Below are 11,755 nucleotides of genomic sequence, written 5' to 3'. Positions count from 1 at the left end.
GGAAAGAGAGGCATGGTACAGTAGCTGGAAATTTAAAGTGGTGCTTATCAAATTCCCAACCAAATAACTCTAACTCTGTCTTTCATCCTTTCACTCAAGAAAGCAAAACAGAACATAAGTGAATTAAAGTGATAGCAATAGAAGAATATCCTTGAACCCTCTCCAATTTTTTAAAGACAACCTTGATTTCAAACTTTATTTTTTAAGTTTCACTGGTAATGATTTTCTTCTAATAGTGATAACAGCATGTTCTAACATCTGTCTTAAGAGCCCCATGGTATGAATGCAATTGCAACTAGATCAGAGTGACAAACTTGTATTCTCTTCCTCTGTGAACACTTTACCTTTGGATTCTCACAAATAAAATAGTCACCATCTAGCATCCACCACCAGCTCATTTGTGAAGCCACTAGGAAGCACACAGATGAGTGAATATGCTGATTTTGAAACATGCTTGGCCAGGCTAAGTCAGCGTGGAAGGGATGCTGTCAGTCTGTTCCCTCATGTCTCATTGAAGTTTCTGCCCAGATCAGTGTGCTAACATTTCCAAAGGCAAGAAATTAGCAGTATGTTTGGTTGATGCATTTGACATCTCCTTTAAGCATTTCATTCTTAGTGACTATGTACATAGACATAACGGAAAGGGTTTTTAAATTCTCAGAGAAAAAATATTATACCTAGGAAAGGAAGGTATTCTGGGTGGAGGAGATAGCCTAGTATTTTCTTGCCTTTGTGTCAGTAAAGTTAATACAGTGCTCTGATCATCTGTGGCCATCTGGTCTGCAGTTTCTCTAGTCAGCTCTTTCAGAAGCATAGGAGAGTAATTTCTCTTCTTACATGCTTGTCACATCCATGTAAAACCTAGCATTATTGAATGATGTGTTGCCAAGCTTTGGTGACAATAAGCATCGTGTAATTGCTGATACCACATACTTGAAGCATGATAAGTATTAACCTAAGAATGATTTGGATTGTGGTGCTAATAAACAGTTTGAAGTACAGACCCCCAAAATTAATTCTTGCCATAAGAGGGCACTTTGCACTTTATCCAAACAATGTGTTGGTTCAGTCTTATCTTTCTACCATTAGAATGTAAGTTAAATTACTGCCTAAATAGGTGGGGACCCTTAGCTGAGGAGCATCAGAGACTATGGAGGTTCAGAATCTCTGAGAAAATCCAGTTATTATGATGGACAGTGACAATACACTTGTGTGTTTTGTTGAAGAACCCGGTTTCATACATATTTTTTGTATCAATATACAAATTAAACTTCTGAATCCAGTAGAGCTAAGTATGATGGACATTGAGATAAACAAGGGTATATGACATTAAACAAATATGGAATGTGTCTTAAACAGCTACGTCTAAAGAATGGGACAAGCAATGTAACCTGTAGATTAATATATCCTATATTTTGAAAAGCAATAATTCCCTCCCAGAGTGCAAGGCTCATGATTTAATATAGGCTTTCCTTATTTGATTTGATCTCCTCACACAATACTGTAATGCAAACCAGATTCATGATCAATCCTGATTCCAGATGAATCAAGGGAAACCCAGAGTAGTGAAGTGGCTGCCTATCCATCCCATAGTGAGCATTGAGGCCACAGGTTAGACCTAACATCTGATATATAAATGGATGACATCTCAGGAAATGATGCTGGTGTGTTTCCACCTGGTGCCTATGATGTGCTTTTTTGATAAACAGAGCTATTAACAGGAAAAAAAGTGGTTAAAGCACATCCCTTTGTCATGGAGAAAATTCATAAATTAGCATGAAAGAAGGTGCTCAATACAAATGGCGGAAAAGCTACTTTTGGTCCTCTGATTAAGGGGCAACACTTCCTAGGGCCAGATTGCTTTTGCTAAGTGTTATTATTCTCTTCTTTGTTTTTCACTCTGGGCAGCGAACTGATTTCTGGTTTCTTCATTTTCTTAAGTAAGGAGAAGGGTCATTTCTCCCATTTGCTATGGTAGTTTGTGGTGCCTTTGTGATAAAGGAGAGATAGGGAGATGCCATCTTTGTTTTTTCCTTACTTACCCTGTATAATATTTTAGGTAACTTAGATGCTCCTCCTGTTCTGATCTTGGGATTCTGGGTGAGGGAGAACACACATATGGATGTGAAATGTCTTACTGGGCTCCCACAAGCCAGGGGTGCACAGAGACAGCTGGACCATTTACAACCTACTTGGCAGTGTCATAGATCACAGGATGCCCAACGTTCACCAAGAGGAGATAAAGATGTCAGAGAGGACCCTTGAAAAAATACATCAAAAACGTCTCCCTTCTGTCTCTCTCAATAACGATTCCAACTGTATACTGCAGGTTGTGGGTTGTTATGGTGACAGGAAGCGGGTATAAATTGGGACACAAAGAAAGAAAATAATTTAGCCAGGAACTCATCTCTAAAATGTTTGCCCCTGAGATAGGTTTAAAATATTGGATAGCTTGTAGGATGTATAGTTGGGCTGTAGAATGTAGAATGTGTGTGGACATTTTTAGATTAATGAAGCTTTCCATCGTTTTTTCTAAAGGCAATGGTGCATGGAGCCTAAGAAAGTAAACTCTGAGATTAGAATGCCTTGTTTCAAAACTAGTCTTCACTACGTAACCACTTCTGCAATCTTTGTCTTAGTTACTTTAACTCTCTGGATCTGTAAAGTGGGGATGATGATAACATCCATTTTATAAGCATGTTTTGAGGATTAATGACTTCAGCATGAAAACAATGTCTTACTCATAGTAAATGATCAATATGTGTGACTGTCATAATTATTCCAAATTTTCACAGGTGGTTGTGGAGCTGAACAACACCAATCTGAACTGTGCAGGTTCACTTATACACGGATTTGTTTCAATAAATTCATCCCCCTTAATGTTGGGGTTTCAGCATTTCCGGATTCAACCAACCACAGATGGCAAACTTAGTACATGATCCATGGTTTGTTGAATCTTCCAGTATGGAATCTGTGCATTAGGAGGGTCAGCTATGGGACTGAGCATCTGGGGATTTTGTTGTCCATGATGGATCCTGGAACCAAACCCTATATAGGGGATGGTTATATAGTATATGTGTAACCTGAAGGCTGTGGAGTCAACTGCCTGGATTTCAGTTCTTGTTCAATCCCTTGCTTGCTGTGTGACTTTGAGTGAATCACTTAACCTCTCTAAGCCTCAACTTTCTCATCTGTAAAATGGAGGTGCTTGTAGTGGATATTTCATAAGGTACTTTTAGAATAAATGGGAAAGCCCCTGTAAAGTAACAGTGCCCATTGGATTATAAATACTCAATTGATATAAGCTGTCATCATTATTTAAGGAAGCTATGACTAGTGAGGTGACAAGACACCAGGAGTGGGGTGGGATAGTTGTACCAGCCATAGCACTGTGGTATAATACAATTCAGGGTTCTTCTTGCAGTACCAGAATAAGAGTTTCCACTGACTAAAGAAATTAAATCCACAAATTTTCCCTTCTCCATTCTTGTTGGTTTACAACCTCCAGACCTTCCTGGGTAGAATCTGAAACTGACCCCCTACCAAGAGGACAGAGAGAGGCAGAAGAAAGAGGCAGGTCACTCCGGATTGGTAGGTAGCAAGTTTAATAAACAAGGGAACTTACACAGGTGACTTGTCTTGGGCAGTCACAAGGCCAGTAGATCTCTGCACCCACCTACCAGAATCTTAAAGGCTTATATAGAGGATTTAACTGGATTCAGTCACATATACCGCCCAGATGGTCTCAACGACACATTGCTGTCTCAAGTCTATGTCCTTGTAATGGCTCCCACTGTGGGAAGAGTGGGTAGTACATACATTCCAAGGACAGGGAGAAGGGGAGGAGCCTCTGATTGCCCATGTCCAACTCAAGCGTCAACCGTGGGTTGTGTTCTGTTGACTACCTCCTCCAACAATGCTTAAATACTATCATGAAAAGACTACATATAAGAATTGTGTATGTATAAAAAGAATGTCCTTATCTCTTGATCAGAGGTAATGTTGAATGATTGTGATGCTTACTGCTGTGAGCACAATTAAAAATACCCAACCATCACTGGAAAATATTTATAGAATAAGAATAACAGATATTAAAATATACTAAAAGGAAATACCTCTTAAGTCTTAATTACCACCCAAATTGAAAAGAAACTGAAATTTTATGACTCCACTCTTATCACATAATAATAGTAAATTATTATATGCATACTGTGCTATTGTTCTCAACTATTCACTGTCTCCCAAGAGGTAGAGCACACTTTCCTGTCTTGATAATTTTGGGTTTGGCCATAGGTCATTTTTGATCAAAAATGGATCAAAATAGTAGATGAAAGTGATGATATACTGGTCTGAACAGACACATTAAGTGGCATCTCAGCTTCTTGCTGCTCCCTTGAGTTTCTGCCCTCCATTATGCCAGCAGCAGACTCCAGAGAATGGCTGCTTATTCAAAGAAGTCATATGCAGCCCAATTAAGCCCAGAAGAACCTGGCAAAATCACAGCAGATCACAGCCATTGTGAAATATGAACAATAAATTAAATATTTGTTTTTGTAACTCACTGGGATTTGAGAGTTGTTTGTTGCTGCAGCAAAAGCTGAATAATAAATGTAGAACCATTTATAGAGGACTTGCTCTGTGCCCAGTGCTTGGGTAAGCATTAAACATATTCTTTTATTTTATCCTCTCCTTATTCCTACGAGCTGGGCATTATTATTCCTATTTATCAGATGAAGAATAGAGTCCAAAAATGTTGAATAATTTTCTATGTAGTTTACTAGGGACCAAGGTGAGATTCAGCTCAGGGCTGTCTAACTGCAAAGACTGGAGTTATAGGCAACATGGTATTCTGTATTCTAGGGACAGAAACTATTAGGGAAAACCCCATAAAATGGTTGGTTTTAAAAGCAAAACTTGTCCAAATTCCAGCCTTTCCATAGGGTTCAACCTAAGAATTCTTGATATATTTTTTAAAAAATGAGAAACAATACATACAGTATTTTCTGAACAGATTCAAAAGTAAATAATAAATGTTGAGAAACAACCAAAATTTTCTAGGACCAAAACTTTTATGACACTTGATTTACTTAGGTGACTACAACACAACCCAAACCACACTGGATTATACTCAAATGACTTAAATTCTCCTGCAGTAAAGAAGCTAGGTTTTTATTCTAATTCTTCTAAATTCTTAGCATAGTCTCCATGGCCCTTTCTATATAACCCTGGCCTTAAGAAAGGCCCCTGGGCCTCCTTGACTTTCTCTCCCTAGTTGAGCTTTGAGGATTTCTCTCCATTTGAGAAATGAATAATTAGAAAGCCTACAACATGAACCCCACATGGTCTTAGCCTTCTTAGCCTCCCAACTTGGTCATATCCTCATTATGGGAAAAGCCACTCCAAAAGGCAAACAGATTTTCATAATTGTTATTTAATGGATATTGCTTGCTCCTGGGATTTCTTTCTCAGTATCTATTTGTAATTCAAAGGTCAGCATAATACCACTGGCATACACAAGGATTCTGAGAGATTTGTTCTTCCTGCTTGAAATTCAGATACAGTGGCACAGTAGATTACTCTAGGAGCGTCTTATGTGGTATGGGTCACAGTTAGGATGAATCTGACCTCATCATTTTTTTTAGAATTTTATTTATTTTTTGGCTGTGTTGGGTCTTCATTGCTGTGCGTGGCTTTCTCTAGTTGCGGTGAGCGGGGCCTACTCTTCATTGCAGTGTGCGGGCTTCTCATTGCAGTGACTTCTCTTGTTGTGGAGCAGAGCCTCTAGGCATGCGGGCTTCAGGAGTTGCAGCATGCAGGCTCAGTAGTTGTGGCACATGGGATTAGTTGCTCTGCGGCATGGGGTATCTTCCCAGACCAGGGATCAAAGCTGTGTCCCTTCTATTGGCAGGCAGATTCTTAACCACTGTGCTACCAGGGACGTCCTGACTTCATCTTAATTTTAGATCTTCACCAGTCCTCAGAAAACTGACCTATGAATGTGGACTATGACTGGGAGCTTTTGCTCACTGACCTGGCATAAGGGAGATATTACCATGTGGGAAAGCTTCATGCTCTGCCATGGTCATTATTCTTCCCCTTAACTGGCCCTAATATCTCCTAAATGGGTTTCTCCTTAAGGTAATTTAAGCAGGAAAAGGTGGCCCCAGAGAATAATTTAGGCCTCATGTATGTACATACTTGCAGGATTTATACGGCAAGCTACATTTAAATTAGTAATGGCAGTCTCATTTCAAGATATTATATATTGAAATATTATTCCACAAGAAAGCTGTTTTCCAAGTAAGCATGGATGATGATTATTTATTAGTTTAAAATGCATCCCTTCTTCTCATCTCACAAAACACCACTTCCAGTTCGAATGAGCAGTTTATGCATGAAGATTGGCTGCTTAGAAGCACTTGTGGCTTGAGCCACAGGGGAGAAAAATACTCCCATAAAGTTCACAGTATTTATGGTAGATACTTGCTTACTTCAAATATAGAGTGAAATTAAAAATAAGAAAGGACAAATTTTAGGGCGTCCAGCACAGTTTGTGTGTTTGTATATATATGTGTGTGTGTGAGAGGGTTTTTTTCTTCTTTCTGCTTTTATTTTATAGCATGATATTTGGAGCTCGCTGTTGAGGTTATTTCCAGTCAAACTGCATTCAACCCTGGAACAATGGATAGATTGTCAGCACAGACGATATGGGTTATGGGCCACAGTTCTCTAGGTTTAAATGGAAGATGTATAACTAATGTCTGTAAGGTCAACATTATTCCTCCTCCCCCAGAGAAAATCTGACAGTAATTTTGAGGATAGAGGCTTGAAGGGAGCAGCCAATAGTACTTGAAATAAAAGCTCGGAGAAGAATTAAAACTCTCTAATAGAGTAAGCAAGGTCAGGGGCTCAAGTTTCCTCGTGAGACCCTGACACCAATGACAAGGATCACCCTCCAACAGCATCCCCCTGCCCCACTGCACTTTCACTCCATCAAGTAGTTAACTGCTCATCTGTGTTCAAATAGTAGCTTACACACTGAGGCTCGGATGAGCCTGCAACAGAGTCCGATCATTTTTTTTAAACATTAGATATACAAGACTTTGAAACATGATGTGACAAAAGAAAGTTGTTTTTTTCTCTTTTTGTTTTCTGGAGCTTTCTTTAAAGTTAAAAACAACTGCAAGCTGCCATGCAGAGTGCTCACCACATGATAGGTGCTGTTTGTGGTGCTTTAACACATCATCCCAGATATAAAGAAGAACAGTGGCTACATAGTAACCAATGGCACACATGTGCAGGGCACTGTGGGACACAATATTTATTATGCAGTTAATTCTTGAAAAAGCTGTCTAAACTCACTGTTTCCATTTTTTTCCTCTTATTCTCACTTGTATTCCACTAAGATTTTTAACCCTATCATTTCATTCTAATTCCTTTATCAAGTCCATCAGAAACATCTGTCTTAGCAATTCCAATGGTCATTTCTCAGCATGTATCTTTATTGACCAGTCAGCAACACTTGATGTACTATTTTTCATAATGATGATGAAGAATGGAATGAAAGCCAGAGAAGAGAGGTTTCCTGAGAAATTCTATTTAGAGGTTTCCTGAGAAATTCTATTTAGAAATTCTATTTAGAATTCTCAGGTTTCCTGAGAATTCTATTTAGAATTTAGAATAGAAATTCTATTTAGAAATTCTATTTAGATGGTAGAATGGAGGTACAGAAACCATGGGCTTGAGGTGCTATGTGGCTGAGTGAGGGCTACAGGCAATCACTGAAAGACAGCAATGAGCATTGTTGTAATATTCATGTATCCCATTCACTTGTTTGAAAGTTATATAGACTCCGTGGGCCTTAGTTCTCTCTCTAATGGCGATTAAGTTAAAGCTATAAACATTTTTGAGTAGGGGGGACTAGGTAAGATTATTGAGTGTTTTTATGTGCCAAGCACTGTTTTAAGTTCATTAACGTGCATTAATTGATTTATTCCTAAGCAATCAGGATTCTCATCACAATTTTACAAATGACAAACCAAGGCACAGAGAGTTCAAAAATCTTACCCAAGATCATCCACTTAGTGACTAAATATGCCAGGATTTGGACATTGGGAGAAGGATAATCATAGTTCTTAAGCTCATAGCATTTGGAACATCCAACTTGGCCATTTACCTGGGACACTCTGATAAACATCTTGTAAAGTTGAGACCCACGAAGATGTTAAAAAATATGGTTCTTCTGCTGTACCAGACAGTGTGTTATATTTTCTAAGCACTTCAAATGTGCTAACCTAATCCACACAATAACAATATAAGGTTTATATACTATTATACTCCCCATTTTACAAATGAGGAGACTGAGACATAAGTAATTTGCTCTAGTTCTTATAGCTAGTTAGTGTAGAGCTAGATGTAAACCCAGGTATATCCTATTCTATTACTGCTGTGCATGTACATAATTTACATTATGGGGCTCTCTTATTATGTTAATAGAGTTGGATAATTTAAAAAATTTTGAGTCTATTTAAAAAACTTGAGCCTACTGATTTAGAGCAGGGATCAGGAAACTTTTTCTATAAATGGTCAAATGGTAAATGTTGTAGGGTTTGTGGGCCATACAGGTTCTATTCTGACTACAGCTCTGCTAAGGCAGCCATAGACAATATGTAAACAATTAGGCATAGCTGTGTTTCAATAAAACTTTATTTACAAAAAAATGGTGGTTAACTGAATTTGGCCCATGTAATTTCCTGAATTCTGAATATTCTGTTTAATGAAAATAATCCAAAGTTCTTTCATGACCATGGCAGAGATCACTACTTGATTCCAATATACCCATTCTTATGTTCTTTTTTGAAAATAGAATCTGTATTTTTTTTTAGCTGGGCATATGGCTGTCCAGCATAGAAGTTACCCCTATTCCCAACTACCTGAAACAAACTGTGACCATGTGACAAGTTCTGGCCAATGGAAAATAAGCAAACATGGTATGTGCATCATCCAGGAAATACTAGCAAAAGGAGAGACTCTCCTCTTTCTTGTGGACTGGTATTTGGATCAAATATCTGGAGCTCCAGCAGCTATTTTGGACCAGGAGGTCACCTTTGGAATGAAACTGTGCATGACGGAGCAGAAAGATAGAAGAAACAAGTTCTTTAAGCCATGGAACACCAAGGCATCCTATATCCAGACTTCTTTTATATGAAAGAGAAATAAACCCCTATCTTAATTAACTTCTTATTTCAGTCACATTCAGCCTAATCTAATCCTACTGGTGCAATGGTCATGTATCTATCTTTCTTATATATATCAAGAAGATGAACTTGTTCCACGATACTAGGGAAATGACAGGATGGGAATGTGATGTGACATAAGAAAAGAGATCTGAACCAGAAGCCATAAAACCTAGCTTTGCAAGTTACTGTGTGATTCTGGGCAAGTTGCTTTAATGTCACTGCCAGCTTCCTCATTTGTAAAATAAGAGTTGGCTACACCTAATTCACATGGGTGCTGTGAGGCTAACATGAAATAAATTGTGTGAAAGTGACAGGGTAATATTTATCCAATATTTGTAGAAATAATAAATGTGTATGTGTATAATTTGTATTACCATGGAAATATATACTAAGAAGAGCAAGGACAAACACAAATATAATTAACATGTTACTTTAGCAGTGAGATTAAAGCTATTGTGAGGGAAATTTTAAGCTTCATCTTTATACATCTATGTATTTATTACAATAAACATATTTATTTAGAAATTAAAATAATAAATGGAAGCAAAAAGAATCCATATACATAATGTATATATTGATATATATAGCATATACATATAATAAACATAATATATAAATATAGTCCAGTAGAACACCAGACAAATATGGGGTTCATCTTTGTTGAAACTGAATATGACAAAGTGTAAAATGCATCAGTTGTGCAAATTTATTATTATTATTATTTATTATTATTTATAAAGTAGAAGAAAGGAAGTAGAAGGAGGGAGGTGTTAGGGAATTTGACCAAGAAGTATTCTTTCAAACAAGGCTGCCAACTTTGCTGTATGACTCACCATTTCCTGAATGTGCTAGACATCTTTTATCTCTCTGTACATTGACCTGTGTTGTTTTTTCTAACATGTATGACATTCCCTGCTTAATAAACTTTTGCTCATTTTTAAACTCAAATATCTTTTTTCCCTTTCTAAGGTCTTTGGCAGCTCTCCCAAGCAGAATATATTTCTTCTTATAATTCTTCCACATGCTATAAATATGTTTGTCCTAGAATTTCATAACCATTTATTTATATGCTTTTGTTCCAAAGTAGAATAAAACCTTTAAGACCTCTTCTATTTATCATTCATTCACTGAAAACATTTTTTGAGTGTTTCTCATACATCAGGCACTGTTTACATTCAAGGGTTACTGTAATAATGTACAAATAGACAAACACTCTTTCCTCATGAAACTTGCATTTCACTGGGGGAGACAAAGAAACCCCCACAAAAGTTAAATATATAAAATGTCAGATGGTGATAAGGATGAAAGGCATGGTTAGTGGATGGGAAGTGAGCAAGGAGGTGCTTTTCAGGTAGAATGTTCAGAAAAGGCATCTCTCACCCGATGTCCCTTGTCACATGCACAAAGAACTCAATAAAGAAAGGGGTGACCTTTACGTGTGAGCAAAGACCTTGAGACAGAAGCATACTCATCATGCTAAAAAAGACTGCAAGTAAGCCAGTGGGGATGGAGCAAAGTGAATGTGGAGAGAAGTAACTGCACATCAATTCAGATGAAAAGGGGAAAGATCATGAAGGTTCTCATAGGGCATGGTAAGGGTTTGACCTTTATTTTTAGTTTAATGGGAAGACTGTTTAGGGTTGTGAGAAGGCAAGTGACAAACAATCTACTTAACAGGATCCCACTGCCTTCTTTGTGGAAAATAGATCAAGTGGGTAGAAGGTCAGAAGCTTAGAGCCAGGGAGTAGCTCAGATGAGGGGTGAGGATGGTGGAAATGGTGAGAAGTGGTTTGATACTCGATATATTTTGAAGTTAACTGGAAATTAGTATCTCTAATTACAGAACAAATATTTAATATGAATTTGTGGGAAGAAGGAACCTTCAAAGTTAAAGCTAGAGAGTCTTATTATTTAAATGATTATAAATAGATAATTCAGTTTCAGTTCCTAAATGGAGAGTCATCAAAAAAAAGCAAAAATAATGTTATGTGTTTCTTGGGTTCTTGTTAAAAAGTTCCAGATTTTCTGTAAAACTCCTAAGCTTGCAGTTACAAAAAGAAAGGCTTTAAAAACCAGGGAAGACTTTATGCTATATTTCTAAATGTTAAAACAATAGTAAATTATGATATTGAGAGTACCACTAGGATGATTAGAAAGTCAGTGATGTTAAGAAAGCAAAAGTCAGTGATGTTAAGAAAGCAAAAACCTTTTTACTTCATACAACCAAAAACATAGCTTAAATTAAAAAGAAATTATTAAAAAATGTTTACAAAATCTCTGATATATGTGGTTTTGGAGAGAAAAACATATTCTGGTATTTGCATAATTTTTAGATGATATAGTATATCTTTGGATATTATGTGGATATATTAATAATATGCAAAATGCTGACAAATGATGTTTATTGGCTTTCTGGCTAAAAAGGATAATGCAGCTAAGCTTAATTGTGATGGGATATTTTGCTAGTGGGACTTTAAATTTCCATGAATCATTTTGAGAAATCACATAAAAGAAAA

This window comes from Lipotes vexillifer, unplaced genomic scaffold (assembly GCF_000442215.2).
Source record: "Lipotes vexillifer unplaced genomic scaffold, Lipotes_vexillifer_v1.1 scaffold284, whole genome shotgun sequence".
Taxonomy (NCBI): domain Eukaryota; kingdom Metazoa; phylum Chordata; class Mammalia; order Artiodactyla; family Lipotidae; genus Lipotes; species Lipotes vexillifer.
The sequence above is the reverse complement of the archived record's forward strand: the minus strand, read 5'-3'. Positions refer to the sequence as shown.